Below are 24,494 nucleotides of genomic sequence, written 5' to 3' on the forward strand. Positions count from 1 at the left end.
AAATAACTTATTTGCACTTTTGCAAATGCAAGAAGGTTTCTAGGTTGATCATAAGAAATTCTGGTCAAAAGTGACCTCAGGAGGTGATCCAGTCTTACCTATTATTTAGAAAAGCATCAGTTATGTGGTCAGACCAGGTTATTTAAGACTTTACCAACACTGGCCTTGAAATTATGAGAATGAGGTCTGCATAACCTCTCTAGGCAACTTGATCCACTGCTTGACTGTCCTCATGATGGAAAAGTATCTCCTACCCAGTCTGTATCTCCGTTCTTTCAATTTACACACCTTGTCTCATCCCACTGGCACACACATCTGTGGAAAGCCTTCTTCCATCTTCTGGATGGCACCCTTGCAGTTTTAGAAGTGTGTAAAAATGGAAAAGAAACAGTATAACTTAATGACAAAAAGAAAAGGAAAATGGTACATCTGAAATAATAAACATGGGAGCAACACATGCTTAGCTAAAGCGAGTTTTCAGACCATCTCTTGGCACAACAAATGTGACAAGTGAATGCAGAACAAAGAATGTAAAACTGTTCAGTTAAAAGCATATCTAAATCCCACATGATTTTTCTCTGAAATAACTGCCCTCTTTATAAACCATTTTCATCCTTCACACCTGAGTACACAGGCTGTGAGATACTCTCATTTCTCTGCCACATAAAAAAAAAAAAAAAAAAAAAAAAAAAAAAAAAAAAAAGAGAAAAAAAAGAAAAAAAAAAAAAGGTCTAGGAAATTTCTTATCCCAAATTCATTTCAGTACTAAAAAACAGATTTCAGTACTAAAAAACAGGAGATTAAAGTATCATAAAAACTAATATTCATGAAACTTAGTAGTATCTATGTAGGAATGCATTTATGTATTTTAAAAATAAAAACACTATGGGTGAGTTTGTAATGGTATATCAAACTCAAGTTGTAATGTCTTCTGAAAAATGTCATTAATGTTTTCATCCACATGGAAGTTTACAACCAACTTAACTTGAAGGTAATATTCTCCTTAGAGCCGTCCTGGCAGTCTGATACAGGAGCTAAAAATAAATGAGAGAGGGAAAAAAGTGGCAGGAAACTTATAAAAATAATTGTATATTTTGGATTGAGCTGGTTGAACAGGATTATTAAATTACAAATTCAAAATGGTATCTACCAGCCAGTTTTGTTTGGTGGACTTTTTTTGCCAAAGTGTATTGAAAAAGTGTATGGACAAGTGGACAAGATTCAGCATTCAGTAAGTTTAGTTTAGTGTAGGCTTTCAGGTTTTTTATAGGCTTTCCTCAAAATACTTTCAATTAAAAAACAAATGAATAAATCTGTAAATAAAATAAATCTGTACATTGTGACTCTTAGCTGGCTGCTGCTTGAGTCTGACATCCCAGAAAATTTTCAGACCTGCAGGTGCTGAGTTGAGACTAAATACAATGTGATATCCATAACAGGTAAACTATCAAACAATAACTTGATAATGCAGATAATTTCTCCTGGAAAAAAGAATTAACAGAAAATAGAAATTTTCTGGTCTGTAAGACAAAAGCAAACCTTGCTGTGGTGTGAGCAGCTAAGATGCTTCCCACTCATAAAGAAAACATACCATTTGTGCTGATGATTGTCACTTTTTCTGTATACTCAGCCATTCAGACTTCCATTTCAGTCCTTTGGAGTAAAGCAGGAGCTTTAAACTCAACTCCTTCCCAACCATACAACCACACACAGGGCAGGTTTTTGTTCTGTTCTGTTCTCATGCTCATTCACAATGGGAACCACCAGCTAGCTGGAAGAATCTGTGAGAAAAGTTGGTTTATTATAATTTTCTTGAAGAATTAAATCATGCATATTTTTACTTTTGGAGTAATAATATATTTGGAAAATGCAAGTGGACAACACTGGTCAACTTAAGTCCCTTTTGTTTCTTCTTATTCTCATTACACTTCTGGAATGTTATTTAACCATAAATTGCAGTCCCTTCACTCAATGAGTTCTAAGCACTGTAAAAATTTTGGAACCCAGTACTGTCTGAGGAACTTAGGATGGCAGTTTCCATATGGTACAGGAACCAAAGCACATCTGTTGCATCTGAATACCACTCGTCCTCCCCATCCCACATTCACACAAGATACATAAGAGCAGAAATTAATTAGATGTTTTACATTTATTTTATTCACTCTAGTTCAATGGTATAGAAAAGTATCAAATTGCATTGTGTAACATTCATTGGTATGGTTCATTTGAAATAACACACTTAAAATTTTATATTTCACCAAATGAACCATCATAAAAGGTAAAAACTAACATGGAATAGAAGATGGAAATAACACAATATGGTGCAAAATTTTTTAGAAAATACATTATGTCCTATAAAGTCTAGTCTATGAAGATCACAGTTATACTGCATATGATGTGATCTACTGTGCTGTTTTAAATAAATTTATGTTAGCAAACACCTCTTGTATTTTTCTTATAGAGAAACCAGAGATCATATGGCTCCCCATTATTGGAATAATATTTAAATAAATATTTTATGCCTTCTACAGCTGTAAATATTGCTGTGTTAAAATTACTTTTCTGCTTTTTTGTGTTAAAAGCCTTTTCTGCTTGGATGTGAGCCTGTCTCCATGTGGGCAGTACACACTCTGCATTCACCAATTCTGCAATCCACTCCTTAACCTTCTTATGACAGAGATTCTTTGGCTGCTGTACCATTCAAATGAATTCACAAATCTGAATTAGATATGAGCTTAGCCATGCAATGTGTGGGCAGCATTGTGCACCTGAGAAATGTTAACAGAAGCCAGAACACTAAGCCAGAAGTAACTTTCAGGGGCTGGCAAGAAATGCCAAGAAGAGTGAGGAGACCTTGGAGCCTGAATTCTGTGTTTCAATTTATGGGGTTTTTTTTTCAGGAAGGTGAGGAATGTTGTGTTTGACTAGTAGACTTGCAGAGGAGACTCTGAACCAATAATATTCTATAAAAGCATGATTCTGTGACTCCGTATGGAGGAAGTGACTATTACTTCAATCTTTGTCTCAGACTGATGACAAAAATCTGAATGTCAGTTTATCCTTGTGGTGATGGCCTGGGAACATCAGCTATAGCTGTTGCTCTGGCCAGGGCCCACAGAAGTCTGAGTGAATTTCTGCTTGGCATGTGGAATACACACAGTGGCACCTGCACACCCACTTTTGAGAGCCCTCCACCAATCAGTAAGGACCAGTCTGAACTTGGCAAGACCACACAAAATGGGCATGATTGCAATAAATGTCCTCCCTTCCCTTCACCTGTGCCTTTGTTTTCTTCCCAATGGCACCTGCAGTACCTGTAGCATCCTAAGGTACTACTAAGGCTCAGCTGCCCTGCTGAGTCAGACAGCACAGACAGACAGCAGAGGTAGCTGGGGCAGGTGCAAAAAGCTCTGAGTTTGCTTCTAAACAACACTTAGAGCCATAGAATGAATTGGAGCTGCATAAATTCAGTGTGCAGAAAGCCTCTGAATAATGCAGAATCCAGGGAGCCCTTGAATAATGCAGAATCCAGGAAAAGTCAAAATGTGGTGAATTTGGCCCGGGCTAAAGGTTTGCCTTGCCAGTGGCTGGTGGAAGGCAGAGAAGACCCACAGGTATGAGGAAATATTGAAGGTCCTGGGTGCTCATGCAGGAAGTGGAGTTCTTTGGCCACTGCCACACAGGGCAGAGGGCCTCATACCTCTGCCTTCCCTGTCTGCAGCTCAGAAAGCAGGAAAAGAATATACAAATAGGGAAAACATATAGTCAGAAATGCTCCAAATTATTTTTCAGCATCAAGGAATTACAGCTTGGAACCTTGCCAGTACAGAGGTGACTTCTCTGTATTTTACCAGTCCATGGATGTATCACTTGTAATCTATCCCTTCTGCCTCCTAAGCTGGGCGAACAATCAGTCCTCACCAGCAGCTGACAAGAGAGTTCTATAGCTTATCATTGGTGAAGAATCTCTTCCTTTGATTGGTTTGAACCTGCTACTTGCCTTATTTGATGGCTCCTAGTGTTTTTTTTGTAGAAGCAGTGACTGGTATCCTGTGTCTCTCCCTGGGCACTTTTGATTTTGTAGGTTATTTTGGTACATTTCCTGTTACCTTGGTCATCTCTGACCTAAATGGAGGAGTTATTGTCAAGTTGTTCTCATACAGAGGCTTTCCACACCCTTCTTCTTCACTGTGAGACATGTCCATCTATTTTCCAATTCTGCTTTTTTGCAGTTAGGTTGTATAGAGGAAGTTGGCAAGGAACAGTTTGAAAAATGCATGCAAATAGTGTAGATTATTCTCTATTCTTTTTCTAGTAATTTATCAGCATTTACCATGGATTTTGGCCATCACTGAGAACTGATTTGATGTTTCCATGGAACTATTCATTTCACAAAACAGACAACTCTATCATATGCATACCAAAGAAGCACTAAAAGTTCTAATTTAAAAAAGATTGCTGTATGTTAATGGAATTTTTTTAGACCACTCTAGATAATTCCAAGGGGGAAAATGTTGCATGTTTTTATTTATTTGTGAAAGGAAAAGCTGCAGATTTTATCCAGACAACAAGGAAAATCCTGTAAACAAAATTGCCAGATTAGGAAACTCAGTAGTCCTGTAGTTTTTTGTGTCAGGAAACTGTGAGGAAGACAGTTGACCCAGAAACTCCACAGATAATTTTTACCCTACTACATGGAACTTTATAATTTAAAATAGAAAGAAGTTGAATCACATTTTCTGAATTCACATGAGAATCTCAACAACAAATGAATTGGAGGGGATTTTCTCTTTGGGTTTTGTGTTTGTTTGGTTTTAGTAATTTGATCTTCAGTTTTGTTCCAGAAAAATTCCATTATTTTTCCATGTCTTTTAATCTACTGGTCGAAATATATGTTAGCTCTATGAGAGAAAGTAAGAACTGGAGCTTTAAACTCTGACATGCAGGATGAGTATTTAATCACTTCTATGACTTTAGTCATTGAGTTTTTCCAAGCCTTTTATTTATGAAACAGAGGGAAAAAATGGAAGTGAGCAAACCTTTTTCTACCAACAGTAATTTTAATGGTCTATTTCTGTACATTTCCACTAATGATTCTTCAGTTTGCTTTCTTTTTTTTTTTTTTTTTTTTTTTTTTTTGTTCCCATTTTTAACCCTGAAAAACTGGGAAACAAACAACAGAAAATGCTTCAAAAATTTCATTTAGAAAGTGGAAATGAGAAAATTTCCTTTAACACTTGGGAGAAAAAGAAAATTTTGAGGAAAAATATTTGGGAGAAAAGGTTTGGTAACACCTAACAAGATTCTCATTCACTGTGCTTTGAATTTGTACACAATTTCTGCTTGCTTCACTCAGAAATTTGAAATAAATATGCTTAAAAATTCCATATTACTAAGGTAGGTAAAGCTGCATTTAGTGATAAAAGTTTGTTTACCCTTTAACAATATAATGAGCAACATTAGCCTCCACCTAATGGCATATTAAATTCTTCAGCTTGCCACTTGATGACATGAGTGAGATTATCAATATCACTTGTGTAACAACATGAATAACTGCCCGGTTATCCTGCCTGGATTCAAGAAACTTTGGGTTTACTCTGTGTTCAGCGAGTTAATTGAAAAAAAGCAGAGACCTTATTTTTCACAATGAGAAAATAAAAGTCTGGAATCCCAGGAACTTTCTGAAAGAAACTTCACATCTACAACCTGATTTTGCCTTCAACCATTGTACTTAAGGCAACACAACATCAATATTCAAGGTAAGATCAGTCGGCATGAAATGGGAGAGAGACTCTGGTGGAGCCATTCCTGCAGAGAACACTCCAGGGTGAAGGAACTGGGAGATATGATTCCCAAGATCTATATCTTTGTCCAGTGACTCTGAAATGTACAACAATGGCAGCTTCAGGCAGCAAAGCAAAGCAAAAATTGGTGGAATTTCCAACTTCTACAGAATTCTACTTTTGCTCAGTGAAATAATCATCTGGGCTCAATAAAATATCATCATTCCCCACTTTATTCTTTGGCTTTTATTTATGGTTAAGTCATCCTTTTTTTGCCCTATTGCAATATTTTACCCCTTTGTGCTTACTGTGGATAAGTATTATTGCTTTTTTCCATTGTAGCAATGCACAGAAGCCAACAGAGAACAGAATCCTGATGTATTTGGAATACACTTGGTACATACAAGTGGTAGAAGCAATTCCTACTTGTAAGCATTCACATCCCAAAAGGACATAGTTAACAAAGTGGCAAGAGAAGAAGAAAAATTATTGTGGTTTGGTCTTCTTAGAGTTGCACAGCTGGATAGTGGAAGAGGCACGAATAAATCAAAAGGCAATGGCTACTATAGACTGCAGCACCACAGAACTGCAATTAATCTAGCAGGGGGGCAGAATGAGATGGCTTAGGGGCTGGAGCACATGATATAAAGTGAGAAGCTGGGGATTTGATTGCTTAGCTTAAAGAGAAGCTCAGGGAATTCAATTGTGTTATTCTGCCCAAAGGGACACAAAGAAAGGAGTGAGGACAATACTCAGGCTGGAAGCAGGAAAAGTCCAAGTGGATGAAAGGAAAAGTTTTCCCTCCTCTATGATTCTGTGTTTTCTCTATAACATTTTGGCCCCAAGCACTTTCACTAAACACAAGATTGTTCATCCTGTGAAAACTAGATCAGATGGGGTAAGAAGTCATCTGTGTTTCAAGCAGGGAACCAAGTGAGAAGAATAGACAGTTTTAAAGAAAAATGTTTGTACACATTTGCTCACAGTCCAGTAGTGATTTCATGTTCATAGTGAGGTACTCTTAAAGCCAGACCCATGTCGTTTTTTATTGTCCTAAAAGAAAATGATTCTGTGCTATCACATTGTCTTGCTGATTATAAAATATCCATCTGACTCTATCCCTGAACTGAGCCCCTCGTTAAAAAGATAGGTCAAGTCATGGGCACTGCTGATAACTGAGACACAAGCACTGAAACAATTTGCTGGTGTTACCTTCTACTACAACAAACATTTTTCTAAGATAGCAGTGATTGTCTTTCTGTTGTGTTTTATGTGAAATTTACCCTTCTTTTTTTTTTTTTTTTTTTTTTGTCACAACGTTTCATACAAGCTCTATCTGTAAACACTATTATATTGTGTTGTATCAGAACTGGCAAAATCTGATAGTGAATACGTGGGAGCTGAAGGTGTCAGGTAATAAAACCAGAGACCTCTTGATTAAAGGAGAAAAAACCCTCAAATATTGTTTCTGTTTGAGTAAAAAAATAAATAAATGTCACTTTGATGTTTTTATTCTTCAGTGTTAGTCAATTCATTTTTGGTGAACAGTCAGAAACCCTTAAGGAAGTGTTGGTTTGGTCACTACAGTGCCCATTTTATCTACAACTTGCATTAAATAAGTAATGCACACTAATGGGATATATTCTTACTGCTTTCAATAGATATCCATTTATACATGTAGATAATTATCCCAACAAGAATAACACAAGAGGTTTGTTGTTTTTTGAGAGGTTTCTGATGTTGGTTTTGTGAGGGTTTTTTGTTGTTTGTCTCAGTATACTCTTTTGAATATACCTGCTAATTTCCTTTAAATATATTTGTTAGTTTTTTTGGATGCCTGAGTGAAGGTCTGTAGAAACAGGCAAGACCTTAGATTTCAATAAAGGGAGTGCACAGTTAGTCTGAGAAGTCAGCAACAGTAATCAAAAAGTATTTTTAAAAGGTCAGACATTCCTTAGTTTCTTTAAATTGTTTGTCCCAAAACAGCTTATTAATGTAAAATCTGTAGCAGTTTTACTTCCTCCATTATCATGTGGGTTGCTCACTTTAAAATTGCAGACAATGATGTGGATTTCAGTAAATTCTGCATCCTATTTCAGATCTCTTTAGGAAGAATTTATTTTAAATATATGTGACAGGGCAGGCTATATATTCATATCTATTAACTTCTGCTTTACTTTTAATCACCAGGCAAAAGGGAAGAGGTGATATTTAAAGCTATCTTGAAAGATCTTGCATTTTAGATTGTTTGCATACTTTGTATATTTGCATATAAATTGCTCCTCAGAAAATCTTCCATAGAATTACAAAATAAGTTATAAGTAATTACTGCTCATAAAACATAATATACCTGTCTGATTGTCTTTATGTATTTATTTCTGCACTGGTAACAGGGTGTCTTAATGTATTTTTACCAAAGCAAAATGTTTCTTAGAGAATTTATTTTTGCCTTGTGTCTTTGAAATACAATAACATTTTATTGATCTGAGAACTTCCATCAGGTGTTACAATTTCATCAAGTGAAACATTTGGTCCATAATATTAACTTTGGTAGACCTAAGTACTTAGCCAATATCTGGGGCTCTACACACAGTTTATGTTGGTTTAGAGAGAAAAAATAATGATGGAAGGTGGCTTATCCATTGAAAAAAATATTTCAAAGTGGCACATAATTTTGTTTTCTTGCACTACAAAAGCTCTAATTTAGCTTATTTTCTGACAGCTCTGGAGCTTCAGAGACAGAGTTATGTCTCAGAGCCACACAGTTTTTCTGTGCCTGAGGCCTTGGTTATTTTTTTGTTCTTCTCTAATGGTTCATTTCATTGTCTTTTTTCTCTGGTTAATGGGAAATTAGGCTCTGGAAATGTCTGCCATAAGCAGTTAAAGCCCAGTTCTGACAAACTCTTCAGAAAGTTCTATCTACTGAACAGTAGGCTCAGCTGCTGAGATACCCAAACTTCTTCATTAGCTTCATCCTAACTTTCTACAATATTTTCACAGTCAGATTTACTCAGCATTTGTGTTTAACTCACAATAGTCCAAAGGACTCATCTAGGTTGGAGGAAGCAAAAGTAGGAACCAGTGCCCTTCCTGAGCAGATTTTCACCTGTGTCACCTGGTAAGCACCAGGAACTGGTATAATCTAAGGGTTGGCTCACACAGAACCTGCTCTGGAAGTGCAGAGTCACTTTTCAATGGTGGCCTGAGATCAGGATTTTCAGCTTTTCCTATTCATCAGCCTTCCTTGAGGAAAAACAACATTGGCACATCTGTCATGTTAAGTGGAAAACAGAGGTTTTAAGGATCACATCATTGCACACTTTAACAAATTTATGGTCCCAGGAGCTATCATGAGAAGCACTGTTCAGAGAACACAATGTACAGTAACACCTGGGCTCACATCCATGCCAGAATGAGGCACCATTCTTGAGTCTACCTTGGTCTTGGTTGCCCTGCATGAGACCACCAATATCACCAGGTTTTGGCTTTTCTGAACCCTGCAGGTGTAACAACTGTCTGGAGAGCTTCAGAATATGTCACTTTTGCTCCAGTGAAGAGAAGAAAAACTTTTTCTATGCAGCTTTAGACAGGGTTGGCTGCTGGCCTATGAAATAAGTGAGCTGGGAACATCCAGCAGATTCTTTGGATGCTTTGGCATTTGGAGGAGATTTCCAGGGAGCAAAGCATGGCAGGAGGAGCAGCACTGCAGTCAGCAGCACAATGGGATGTCATTGATGTGTTTAATGCCATGCTTAGTTTGCATAGATCTGAACTACCCCTGTGCAGGGGTGCATGTCTCTCTAATGTGTTAGCTCTGTGTCCTTTTTAACAGTCAGTGTCAGAGATGAGCCCTTTTGCCACCTAGGCATAGACTCACAAGAAGATATGTGAGTCCAAAAATGTAGATGGGCACCTCCTGGACACCCATTTTTGTTCCTTTGATAGATTTTCAATTCTCATTACCTTTTAATAAGAGGGATGCTGGGCATCTATCCACAGTCCCACCCCACTTTGAAAGCAGTGTTTATACCTCAGATCAGAGACACAGACTCCCTCTAGATTCTTTCTGCAGCTGTTAGGTCCCCGGCATTATGGTTTCATTAACCCCTACCAGCCTGGTTATCCCTGAGGAACTTTGAGAGGAATATTGCTGCTGAGCTGGGGAGACAGAGCAATGCAATGGTTAAAGAAGCAGCAAGAGCACTGAACATGATATCAAAATACCAAGTCATTTATACAAGTATGGGAATTTTTAAACTTTACTGTATTGAGCTTGCAAAAGCTTTTGCTTATGTGGAAAACTGTGGCTGCTTAGGCAAAACAGCATTTCCCTTATCCCAAAATATAAGAGAAAAAGTTACAGGAAAGCATTTTAATTGTTTCTTTGCAATGTTAGTAAATTTTTGACTGAAGTGATAATGGAAAAGCCTCAGTAAAACTGACAGTTACTGTTCCAAGTGTGAAGACAAAAATGTGTTTCACATACATCAGCAGCCAGAACTGAAAGTTTGGGAAAGAGTATAAGAACACGGGTAGTACAGAGTGATACTGTTCTGTCAAATACTAGGAAACCCTCTTGCTATGTGAAAACAAACCATGTTTCATTATCCTTTTGTTATACCATTGTAAATAAAGAAAAGCTAAAGCTAAGTTATAACTTCAGTGAAAGAAAGAGCAGAAAATGCTTTGGATGCAGTAGTAAATTCAGTCTCCCAAATCTGGTACTTCTATTTCGATAACACATTTTCTCGTTTTTTGGGATTTTTTTTTAACATTATGTCTGGCTCTGCTCCAGGATTCCAAGGCCCAGGCTTCAGTATGACTGGATTCACAGCAAAGCAGTGAGTCTGTTTTGAAACATGTCATATCCTTTGTGAAAAGTGAAGGGGCACTTAAATCAAGGGTCTATTTTTGCATCTGGTCAAGGCAGATAACACTGCTATTTGTTAGGCACAGGCCAGACTGTCTGTGTGGTCCTTGTGAATAGAAGACAAAGTTTAGCATGGGTGCACTTCAGTCAGCTGGCAAAATGGATGCTCTCATGCTAAATCAGTTCTTTGAGGGACTTCCCAAGTCAAAGGTTATATCTGCCTTTTTCATTGCAATAACCTCTGATGAATGAGCCTAATCGCTTTTATGAATCATATTTATTTTGGGGAAATATGGCTTTCTGGGGCAAATGATTCTATAGTTTAACTACAATTTTTGTAGAAGAAGTCTTTTACTTGCTTCTAATCTGCAGCATGGTAATTTCTTATGGTGTTTACTATAGTCTTTGTTGAAAATAGTGAATTATTCCATATTCACCTTTTTTAGGGCATCATGACTTTATAGACTTTGTCATACTGTCTCATGCAATTATTTCTTTTCTATATTGAATGATTCTAAACTCACCTAATCTCTGCTTGTGTAAAAATTCATACATGCATTTGCTCTTTTGTCCTGTGCCCAGCACTTCCACAAAATAGATTCTGAACGGGAAGCTGTACATATTGAAAACTAGGAAAGAATTTGTCAAAATTTTACCCTGAGTAGGAAGTGTGTTGAGGCCAGTGAGACTAGCATGGTTAAGATCAGTTCTCCAGGCCTCAATGAAACTTCTTTTCTCCCTACAAAGCCTTCTTCCCTGGCTTGAGTAGCTGCAATGAATCAGAGCACCATCTATGACAACTCTGCCTTTTCTGCTGCACAGCCCCAAGCCAGCCCAATACCTAAATAAACCAGAGGCCATGTGGCTGAAGTGAAAGGCTGCACTCTAAAAGGGTCTAGAAGAATTCTTACTAGAAGTTATCAAACCAAGGCTGTGAAGATAAGAAATGCCAGGACTGAAGCAAACTTTTGATTGTGCTGCATGCAAGTTTTAGATTTTCTTCTCTTTCAATAGAAACCCCCCCAGAAGTTTCCCTGGAAAATGCATGTTTCATTCACAGAATGATAGAGATTGGAAAAGACCTCTGTTGGTCTTCCATCAAGCCTTCTGCTCCAAGCAGGTGCACCTTTGAAGCTAAAACAGGTACCTCTTGGCCATGTCCAAACAAGGACATCTTTGACATCTTTAATGATGGAAATTTCACCATCTCCCTTGGCAAGCTGTTCGTTCCACTGCTAAAAAAGTTTCACAGTGAAATTTCTTTTCTAGTATCAGAACTGTGATATCTCTTTAGTTACCCAAGTCATAACAGATTTGGAAGTTTAGATTATTTTTAGAAGCCCCTTTTAATTGTCCCAAAAGAGTGACTGTCAAGAAAAAAATGGTTTTCCTCATTTTTTGACTTAACCACTGAAAAGGAAGGCTCAACCAATGGAGTTTACATCTATTTTGATAGAGAAGGGTTACACTGCTTCGAGATCATCAGTCTTGCTCAGACTTTCACCTTTCTGTACTTTGTCTTTTGGTGCTATTATCCTCTGGGCCATACTTAATGCTCTCCTCTCATCTCTGCCCAACTCTTTTTCATTTTATTCGCATTTCCCCAGACCCTTTGGATTTTTCCCAGGTTCAGTCTCCCTGATTACACAATTATTCCCAGTCTTCTTTCAAAAGCTGGCTCCTGCACCATCATTCTGGCCCAGTCTGTGGCTAGGTGGAGTGGTTTCTCACCAGCAGGAGTGCTGTGATTGCAGGAGAAGCATCACCTCCATCCACAGCCAGCTGCTGCAGCCCTAGGGCAGCCACCACAGCTGCATTCCCACTCAGTTCCTCAACTTCAAACTCACTTTACCAAAAATAATTATCTCTCTTGGCATTTCGAGAGGAAAAATAAGGATTTTCTTCTGAAAAACAAACAAAAAAAAAGTGCATAACTCATATTTGTATGGTTTGATTTGACTAGAACTTCCTCAACAAGTGTTACATCACTTTCTTGTATTCACATATAATATTTATGTATTTATTTATGTCCTAATATGATACTTAGACATTTTTTCTTACTTAGATTTTAATTTTGAAACCTATTGTCTCTTGAAATGGGATAAGGATCTTCCAGAATAACTAGGGGGCAGGGATGTGTGAACCATACATTATTTCTACCAAGGTCTTCGTCCTAGAGAACAGATACAAACTGCTAAAGCATTAGTTATGACATCACAAAAAAACAAGTAGCATGTCTAAATAACAATCTCTGACTGGCTTCTAAGGACCTGCTATGTATCAATTTGATATATGAAAATGTATTGTTAATTTGATAACAGTAATATGCAGTGTTGAAAAGGAGCAGATCCCTGTTAGAGGATGCAAGTGTGTGGACTCCTTCCAGTCCACGTGGCTGCTCGAGCCACCCAAACCCTAACAACAGCACAAGATTTCAGACAACAGAGTTTAGTGCACTTATGGAGAACCTAAAGGGAAAATGTTCTGGCTGGAGGTTCCTAGGAGACTGGCTCTAGGGCACCCCTGCAGCAGCTTGTTTCACCCACCACCCCACTAGCCATTGTTACATGAAACTTGTTCTGACTGTTCCAACATTTAGTCCTCCCTGCCCAACTTTCTCACATAGCTATGGAAATGACTGCTTTGTCACCAGCAGACACTAGTAATGGAATTTAACTCTTTATTTTGGACAATTTTACATTTTCTTATATATTCAAAAATCAATAACTGAATTAAAAGTTCTAGTCAGTTTTTACTTCCTATAGTAGAATTTTGGGATAACTTTCAAAGCTCTGAATTAAAATTTATGTGTTGATTAAAGCAGTTGATCAAGGAGTGTTGCTAAATTCCGACTGGCAAGATTTCCCTTTTTTTTGTTATTTCTGTCTCCTTTTTTGGCCTGAAAATCAAGCATGTTTTATAGCATGTTTTAACCTGAAGTGCTACCCAGAGAACAACAAACATAAAGCTGTTTTTTTCTGCTGGCACTAAAATTTAAGCAGCAATATACTAATTGAAATAGAGATACCATAACATAAAGTCTTTAAGTAATTTACAGAAGCAAACATTCCAAACAGAAGATAGAATGTGTGTATCAGTAAATCATTGTGATTTGCTTGCACCTTGCCTTCAGAGTTCTAGTCATAAAACCATGGAATCATTGAGTGGTTTATGTTGGAAGAGACCTTGAAGATCATGCAGTTCCCACCTCTCCATGGGAAGGAAAACCTTCCACTAGAGCAGGTTGATCAAAGCCCCATCCAGTCTGGCCTTAAATACTTCCAGGGATGGGATATCCACACCTTATCTGGGCAAATGTTCTGGTGCCTCTACCCTCCTCAGAGGGAAGAATTTCCTTCAATATCCAATCCAAGTCTATTCTCCTTTTGTTTGAAGCTTGTCCTGTCACTCCATGCTCTTATAAAAACTCCCTCTTTCTTTTAGACTCCCTTTAGGCACTGTGAGGCTGCAATAAGGGTCCATGCATTTATGTTGGGAACACCAGAGCTGAACACAGGACTCCAGGTGGTGTCCCACAAGAGCAGAGGGATGGAATCATGGAATCAACCTCTGCCGATTATGCTTTTTTTTTTTTTTTTTTTTTTTTTTAATGCAGCCAGGATATGGTTGGCTGGTTTGGTATACAGCCACAGGTGTAGTAGGCTGTAAATCAGCTTTAATACCCAACTCTTGTGCCTTTTTATGGGAAAGAACAGTACAGGGCTCCAGGGGCTGCCTGGGACATGAACAGATCAGTGAGGAGTCTTGTGTGAGATTCTTTGCTTGTGGCTCCCCTGCAAGCAGCATCTCCAGGAACAACCAGAAGAGAAGGCACAGAATTCTGGTTCTGCCAAGGAAAACCCCTCTCAGTGATGGAGTTTAATAGGGAAAACTGGAAGTTATGCAAAAGTTTGGGATACAGACCACAGCTCAGTCTGCACACTTCCAGTGTGCTGAGCTGCACTGGTTCCCTGGCAGCTGTTGGATTAACCCTGGCCAGCAGCTAAACACCCACCCAGTCCCTCACCCACTCCCCTCTCCCAAGGGAGAAAGGAGAAGGAATGAAGGAAAGAAGACTCATGGATCAAGACACTATCATTTAATAACTAAAGCAAAAACTGCATACATGAGCAGAATAGAAAGGAATTAATTCACTACATTTTTAATATCCCTAGTGATGTACTTGTTTCTAACCAGAAAACTTGCAGAACATTTCTGTTCTGAAGGGGCTTGTTTTTACAGATACATACACTGATATGTTTAATTTCACCCAAAATACATGAATTAACAGATAGTTGCTATACTCATAGCTGTTTCCACAAATGAATTCTGAGCATGAGAGCTTAAATAGTTCATATGAGAAAAATGTACCAACTTTGTGATTCCTGACTCGGGCATGGAACTGCTTTTCATTATTTTCAACATAGAAAGATTTATCTAAAATTTTCTATGTTGAAAATAATGATTGAGTTCGAAATGTTGCAATGCATGAGTATTTTTGAATGATAAAAGTTTTACTTGTTAATAGGCATTACTGGAGTGTTTCAACCGTAATTAATTTTACATGAGAGCATTAAGGTTAGCTTTATTTTTATAATTCCTTCCATGCCTGTTCCAGATTAGATTTTTATACTAAATTAATCAGTACATTGAAATGCTTCCAGATGAGAGGAAATATATTCATGCAAATAAAGCAACTTAAAATCCTAATTATTATCACAATTGGTTTTTGCAGCATGTGAATGAATTTCACATGCTTCTCTACTTCTCTGCTCATTAAAAATCAAAAAAAGATTACTTATTTTTATTTTTTAAAGTCACATGATCTTTTAATAATTCTGACAATTATGTTTGTCATGACTGGTTTGCTGTTACAGTAATCTAATTAAGCATATTTTTTTTATATATGAATGGATAGAAATACTAATATAGGGCATGAAGAAGAGGGGTGAGAGGGATGAAATATCAGAAAGCAATTATGAAAACCCACCTGTCTTCAGTTAGGATTAAAAGAAAGTCCTCTTAAGTCCTCATAACTTTCCCCAGTTCTTGAGGTAAGGATAATCCATAAAATGTTGGATTTCTCAAACATTTTATTCTTGTTAATCTGTGGTTTTAATTTTCTTTCATGGGTGATTTTATACATAAAGGTATAATATAACAATATTTTAACACATGCAACTCACAGTTCTCTCCAAGAAAGGATTTTCTTTTTGCCTGTGTCATGTTCCAATTTTTAAATTTGTTTTCTGTCTCTCTTTAGTATCATGACTCGTGTAGACAAATTTGTGGACAGGGAACACTTCAAGATCCTTGAAATGAAGAAAAGAGTTTCCTGGAATGTAAGGAGTGTGGTTCAACCCTCTTCAAACTAGGAATGCACAGAAACCTAATGTTCCTCCTTCTTAAATGACAACTGATAATTATGCCACAATGTCACTTGCAGCATCAAAAGCTAGCTGTAAATGAGTTGGAAACCTTTTGAGTACATAAGGCCTAGATCCTGAGCATGCATAATTTCCTGTGTCCATGGAGAGAGCAGAACTGACCTTGGTTTAGAATAATATCAGGTCCCCAAGGCTTCCTCTCTTTCTCCAGATCAAGGAATGCTCAAGAGCCCAAGCTTGCACAGCCTGGGAATGCTAGCATCCAAAATTAAGATGATTTGTGTAATTGTTCACATCTGTTTGCCAAGTTAATTCATTCTCTGTTTGGACACTTAATCTTCTGGTTATCCACACAGCTCTGATTTGGACCATGCCAGCTAAATCTTTCCATGGGGAAACGTGGGTGTTTCCTGCCAAGATGCTTTCTGCCACTGTCTTTGCTATACAGTTTGGTGCCAAATTGTCCTCTCCTTTGTTATGCAGTCTTCTAAGATACCCAGTGATGTCTTCTGTGCTCAGAGACTATGCCATGCCCTCATAAACATGCTGTGTGCTTGCCACTGGGCTGTAAAACATCAAGCCTGGCAGACTGCAAATTGCACTTCTGTTATATGTACTGTTGTGCTTATTAATTGTGATGGCTTAGGACCAAGGCAAAAAATTTTGTAGTCCAAGGGGACAGGAGTCAAGGTATGCATTTGCAAAGGACTTGCTCCCAGCTAGAACTCTGCTGTATCATGAGGCTCTGCTGGCAGCCCAGCAAAAAGCCTGCTGGACAGTTCAGCTCTGCTAGTTCCCAGCATGGCACCAAGAAATGTTACTTTAAACTTAAGAATTTTAAATGGCCTGCTTGAAGGTGCAGAACCACTGAACAGGCAAAAGCTGCAACTTTGCAATGCCTTCGCTTTCATCTGCATCAGCCCATTTCTAAAACAGTTTCAAATACAAAAGTCTATTTGTTAGATTCCCTACTGTAAAGGCTCAAAGGATTCTTTAGCCCTGGTCAGTACTCTCTACATGATAAAAAGAATAGTTATGAGAAGTTCTATCCCATCTGATCCAAGAACCAGGTTGTGTACACAGTGCAAATGGTATAAATGCAGACTGGATGTTTGAATTTAGCTGCAGATGATGGAGGAGCAGAGTACATTGCAAATGTACCTCGCTCTTATTACTTTTCAATATCAAAGTGTCAGACATTGTTTAAACTGTTCATAAAAAACTAGGATATTTATCATTATTTATGCTTGTAATCTGCGGGAGCCCAGGGTGTACCCCTGGCCTCCTTGGGGGTCTCAAAACCCCCCTGGCAAGGGTCTCAAAGACTCCTGAGTGAGACCCTGGTGTCTCAGGCACTAAATTCTAACCCCTGGGGAAAATTACAAACCCAGAGGGAATGGAAACAAGCTACCAAAATTAGTAAAGTGTAAATTAGATTGTTAGAACGTAGATAAATAGACTTTTGGGAATGTTTATGATAAGGGACATGTGGCCAAGATGGAGAATTTGGGGGGTGGACACCTTTTCCTCCTTCTTCTCCATGTCATCCATGCTGGGTGACACGTTGGCCTCTTGGATTGGTTGGGGTCAGGACTGGACCATTTAATAAAATCGTATTGTATTGGTAAAATTTTGTAAACATGTAATATGTAGTACTAACTATGTAAGATAAGCCCTGCCTTCTCCAGGCAGATTCCACCATGGATGCCAGGCTGAGCAGACCACTGCTGGCCAGGCAAAAAGTCCCTGAGATAAGAAATAATAAACAATCCTTGGGAAAAGAGAAAACCGTCGCCAGCAATCTCTCTTCGGTGGCTTCAGAGAAAACCAGGGTTTGAACCACTTCATGTCCCTCTGGGGTGATCTCAGGGCAAAGGAGAAACCCCAGACTGGGACAGTAATTTACAGTATGAATTCTGTTTGCCCATTCACCTGATTTAATCCATTTTATCCAAGGCATCTGTTCTGTGAGACACACTTCCCTGTAGTGCTTACTTTAGTGATTCAGAAGGCCTGTCAGTTCTCTGGAAGGACTGTTTTCTCTACCAACTGGAAATGGTACTTCAGAATTTTCAATTTAATTTTTAAAATAGTTTTAAATGTTTCCTTTTTATAGTTCCAAGTTTCTTTGATTTCTTTATCAGTTAACAACCATGACATAAAACGTATTTGAAATATTGTATTAACATGATATTTCACATTTAACCAAGTGCTTTAATATAAATAAATTTTGAAGGAATGGTATTTATCATCTGAACTGTAGGCACAAATATTTCAAATGTGAAACAACTCCAAGGTCAAATCAAACATTTTGAAGAAGTAAAGTGGTGAACAAATCACAGCCCCAGAGATACATGCAACTGTCTCAGAGGATGCTCCCATAATTATACACATTTTCATAAGACTGATACATCATTTTAGTAACTGAATTCCCATAGTGATTTAAGATAGTTTCTTCTGTCTTTCCTCACAGTTAATTTAATGTATCAGGTTCCAAATTGTCTAGAATAGGAAAGAATCCAAAATATATGCTATGCTGTTTGTACCTAACTCAATTTCTATATTAATAAATCCCTCAAGTTTCAGTTCAATTACAAGCAGTCTGTGAAGATGTTCTTCCACAAAGGATAAAAATGTTCTGGAAGGACCATGAGAATGTTTTGTTCTAATGATTTAAAATTTGGTTTTTTGTGGTTTGTTGGTTTGATTTTTTGTTGGTTTTTTTTTTTTTTGCCTGACACTTCACCATGGGCATGTCACCTACAAGAAAGTGATCAAGTTCACTTGATCAGGAATGCACCACTTGTCATTCAACACTTCATAACAGACCATAAATACATTTTTAGCTTATTACAGTTGGGATGCTCAACATATTGTTTTAAATCTCTCTAGATGCCTAATTCTCTAGGCTATGAACTGAATGTGGGTACATGAACAACCAGTTACTGCCTCCCAGCTGATGTGCAGTGGCTTTGGTGAACTGCAGGAACCTGTTCTTACATTATTCTAGTCTGAGTTGCACTGCCTGATATTACAAAAATGTTTGTCATTTCCGTATCCATATGAGGTTTTCATAGGTGTGTTTTCTTCCTTCTGCTGCCTGTGGAGATCTCTCCAGCTTGGTGATATTCTCACTAAGTCCAGGTGATACATATATTACATTTTACTCTTTTTTTTCAGCTTTTACTTTCTTGTAGAAGTCTCAGTTGTTCCTGTAAACCCATGCTGAAACTGCATGATCACCTATGATCCATGACATCTCATCTCAGAAAGGTCAGCTTTGAAGCAAGCCTTTCACCTTATTCTGAAATTGGCTCTTTAACAAGCAGATAAAAATAGATTTTTCAAAAAGAGTTTTTGTCTTCAACCTCTACTCTTCTCCTTCAACCAAGCAAAACCCCTTCCAGAGGCCAACCAAGGGCCATTATGCTCTACTGTTTGCAATGATTTCATTTGGAAAATTTACAGCTACACTGTGTAGTCAGAAAATACAGGAATTTTACTAATTTGGGAGACAACTATTAAAGGGTGTTCTGCTAGACATGGCACTGGATGAGCTTGGCAATCGTAATTTCTTCATAAATAAAAATGTTGATATTTTAGGCTGGTATATCAGTCATTATTTTATGTGAGAAAAGGCCCAGTGCATCTCTGAGGCAACATCTCAGACTACTTCTTAGAAGTGCTTTTAAAATTGAATGGGTATTGCCACAGATTCCCATGGTTCTTACTCAAAGAGCAGGGGATTTAATGAAGTGGTATTTTAGCAGTTAAGTGGACTAGAGACAATAAAATCTGAAGCATATTTCTAGCAGTAGAACTAGCAAGGTACATGGTACAAAATTAGGCATAAATGTTTTACCTTGGAATCTGAGAAAGCAGATTTTAGAGGAAGATGATCTCAGAGAGGAGTCTAAAAGTCAGTTTTGCTCTTCCTCTATATGAAAAGTCCAGGAAGCTTTCATATTTTCCTCTTAAAAATAGCTATTTTGCAAAGATAATTAATTCAATACATGGGTGGTGATGATCCAGAGAAACGAGTGCACAAATCAATAGAAAATTTTAAGGGAAATGGTTCAATACTTAGGAAAACCATGAAAAATTAATGAACAAAATTCATTCATTTTTTCCCTTATTACCATTTAGATGAGCTCAAAGTGAGCAGCTAGCACAATAAAATATGATTACTTTTAAAACTATTCAAAAAGATCTGAATAAAAGGCAGTGTCTAAGTATCACATCTCAAAGTATTTAGAATGCAATTTTTACTGTGAACTCATTCAATATTATGTCTGAATAGCAGATGTTTTAATGATGAGAAAATATTATAAATGTGCTAAAGATTAATTTCCACTTTGGGTGAATGAGAAGTCTTATATTTGGCTTGAACTCAAGTTTTCATCAAACTATCACGATATGTGACAGAGAGATTAAAATCCCTTTTGCTTGATTGCATGCAGTTCTGAGGTTATTTTAGATTTAATTTCTTTAAAAACAGGGCATTTCCAGGTCTTACAATCACATCAAAAAGTACTGAAAATATTGTCTAAAAGCAAAGAGCAAATTGTAGAGAGAAAAGCTGGAGCCTATATAGCACAGGACAGCTCTGCCATATTACAACACACTCTATAACAGCAGATGTTATGATAATACCATACTTGTGAGGCCACTCTCAATTCCCTTTGAAAGGCTGTGATGATAAGAGGAGCTTCTTGAGATGCAAAGACAGCAAATGTCACTCCAGTCATCCAGAAGGGCAACAAGAAGGGCCCAGGGAGATACAGATCTGTCAGCCTCACCAAGAAAGTCGTGGAGCAACTAATTCCAGAAATCTTTTCCAAACAGATGAAAAAGAAGAAGGTGATTGGGAGCATGGATTTATGAAGGGAAAGTCATGCTTAAAAAAAATCGGAAGTGAAGTCTGGGAAAAAGGGCAGGGTGGGGGGAAGATGATTTTAAGATTTGAGTTTATTTCTCATTACCCTATTCTGATTTGACTGGCAATAAAATCAGTTAATTTCCCCAAGCAGAGTTATTTTTGCCCATGACAGGAACTGTTAAGAGAATTCTCCCCACCCTTATCCCAACACACAAGCATATTGTTTTATTTTCTCTCCCTGAGGAGAGAGGAGGGGAGCAACAGATTTGCTTTGGTGGGCACCTGGCATCGAGGCACAGGCAACCAAAGACACATCCCAACATGGCCAGGCTAGTTAGGTACACAGGGAAGTGCACTGAAAACTGGCTGAACTGGCAGGGTTCAGAAGGGCTGTGGTCAGGACCATGAAGTTCTGCTGGAGGACATTCACTAGGAGCAGGCATTGGTAACGGGTCCAATCCTGTTTAGAAATGACCTGGGCAATGGGACAGACTAGCTCAGAGAAGAAACAGACCTGTAAAGAGGGGTCCATACACCAGGTTTGTGCTGCCATACAAAAGGATTTTGAGAAGCTGGAGAAATCAGTGAAGAGGAACCCCATGCACTTTAAGAATGGGAAATGAAAGCTCTGCACAGGGTGAGAAATAACCTTATGCACCAATACATGCTGGGAGACAGTTGACTAGAGAACAGCTTTGCAGAGAAGCCTTTTTTAAATGAATCCAGTAACTCCATAAACTGCAAATACTTGTTGGAGTAGCAACATGGTGGGATGCAATCAGTTAAAGAAATTTTTTTTTGGTGTGTGTCAAAGATAATTTATTCATTAGAACACTTGTTGTTGCAAACAGTTGGATCTGATATTCACTGACAAAGAAGTGTTGCTGACTGAGGCAAATGTTTTACTGACAGCTGACTCAAGCTCTGAAGAAGAGGACAACAAGAACATAGAGCCAGGCTTTGTATGCTTGGAGGCCCAGAAAAGAAAGAGGGGCAGAAGTTAAAATGAAAGATATTCAAAATAGCTAAAAGGAGAACTTTATTTAACACAAAGACAATCATGTAGCAGAAGAAGTTGGCGAGGCTTTTGCAATTTCTGTCTTTGGAGATCTTTTAGGTCAAACTAGAAAAAAACTGGCCCTTCTTTGAGCTGGAGGTTCAATTAGATGACTTCCTCAGTTGCCTTAAAACTGAATTTTTCTGTAGTCCTACCATCTCATTTTTCTATTCTTTTTTCAACAAAATCTTCCATTCAGAAGCAAGGGTAAAGTTACAGATTATTTTTAAACTTCTATTTTAAATTAATATCCATTATATAAATCACCCATCCAAGGGCTTTGTATTTCACAGCTACCTCATTAGTCATTTTTCCCCATGATATGAAGTTGAAAATGTACCACTATTTATTTCTGTAAGTCAGTTCTAAGTAACGCTAATTGATTTAAATAGCTTTAAAGGTATTAAAGAAAACAGTTGCTATCAGTGCTGACCTTGCAGCACGCATCATCTTTTAGTTATTCTGTTCTGTTACATTTTTAAGGAACCAGTCAAAAGTTATGCAAATAACCTTGTGTTTCTGATTATTTAAAAACTCTCAGCTTTGAACTTGTTTTCCTGCTCTGCTTCAATTAGAGCATGTTGAAGAGATTACTTCATCTCTCACAATTTTGTTCTCAGCTGCACATGATAAATTTCAAACTTTAGACTGAACCTACACAATCTGTTTTTGAGCTGCTCAGTTAAGACATTGGCTGTTCCATGTGCTCCTCAAAGGTTTAAAAAAGTGTTCTGTTCTACTCCTGATATTGATCATTGTTTTAAATACAGACCAAATAACATTTATTCTACTGATAATGTTTCAGATTTCTTTAGAAAGGTCTTAAGAAAAGCTGGACTCTGTACTACTTTCTCTCACATTAGCGAGGTACAGAATTGATATTAGGAATTGTGGAAAACATTATATTTAAAACCTTATTTTGTAAATGTCTTTCTTGAAATAGGATTCCTTATAGTTTAATCCAAACTTCACACACAGTACTAAAAATACATGTGTCAGCATTTTGGTTTTTTCTTTATTTGAATGATTCTTTTTATTTGGTTTAGGTTTGGGGTTTTGTTGGGTTTTTGGGGTATTTTTTGTTGTTGTTGTCATTTTTTGGGTTCAGTTTTGGTTGTGATGGTGTTGGGATTTGTTTGTAGGGGTTTTTTATTTAATTTTTGATTATTTGTTTCTAATAGAGTCCAGGGCATTTGAGATTGAAACAAGAAAGACTTAATGAATGTCTGCTGCTCTGCTTTGCTCCAGTTGGATTTAGAGTCACTACCAGGCAAAATTAAGAGAATCAAGGGAAGCTGTTAGGAATAGGTGCACTGTGAGAAGACCTGAGGTGGGAAGTGTAAGGATGAACATAAATTGGGATACTCTCAAAGGAGTTCAGTGGGAAGAAAAGGTGTCTTTTTCTTGAGAGAGTGTAGAAAAGGCACAGCACTTGCTCCATTCCTGAAGCTTAGAAACTTTCTAAATTGTCATCTTAGCCAGTGAAGACAGCCACAGTGATCTGCCAGAAATGGGGAAAAAGGTGTTCCCTGGGAAAGTGTCGTAGTGAGGCTGGATGTATGGCATGACCTTTATAATATACACTCTTTAAACATCTGAAGTGAGTTACAAATTTCAGCTCTTTTTGGTTTATTAGCAAATGCTGCTAATTATTTGAGCTGGGAACCTAGAAACTGAGCAAGGCTTTTTGCTGAACATATGCCTCTAAGATATGTCAGCAGAATATTTTACTGTCATGACCAGTTTTGTTGCCGAGTAGAAGACAAACACAAAAGGGTGGCCTGAGGCACAGTTGGAAGGTCTCTTTAATTACTGTTGTTGGCAGGATTTATTTCTAGAAATGTTATCACAGAATTGGAAATAAAATGTCTCCTGGCACCACAAGAGCTTTTTCAGATATCACTCTCAGATGTGACACTTCTGAACAAGTCGGAGGAAAAAGGAGAGAATATTGTGCCCACTGACTTCTAACAAAGTGCTATAACACCAGAAATACTCATTTTAAGATCATTTTTTTATCATCAGCGCTTACAATACAGAAGCAATCCTGAATCCCTCAAGACCCCTTCTAAACTACCAAGGCACAGTCACATTGCTTCAGCTTCTTCTGATTTATTGTGCTGCTTTGATTTCTGCTCTTGGACATGGAGAGAGTGCCCAAGGCTTCTCAATACTACCCTGCTCAGCTTTTATTTCTGCTGTGCATAGAGAAGATTTGAGTGAGTCCCTTTCAGACTAAAAGTAGGACCAGGCATAGCCAGTGTCAGGTGAGGTATCAGGTAAGTAAGACCTAGAATTTGAAAAGCATCTCTGAAAATGCTATGAGAGCACACTTTTCCCCAGTGTGGCTGCTTACCAGGCTGTGTGAGGTCCCAGCTAGTGCTGCTTGCTCTGATCCTGTCTGGTGTCTGCATTCCTGGCCTGAAATGTGGCACTGCCTGAGGAGGAGCACACTGCAGGTGGCTGAAAAAGGCTTGGTGGACTTAAAGGCAAGAGCTGTGTGCTTGTAGGAGGTGGT

Source organism: Erithacus rubecula, assembly GCF_903797595.1.
Source record: "Erithacus rubecula genome assembly, chromosome: 3".
Taxonomy (NCBI): domain Eukaryota; kingdom Metazoa; phylum Chordata; class Aves; order Passeriformes; family Muscicapidae; genus Erithacus; species Erithacus rubecula.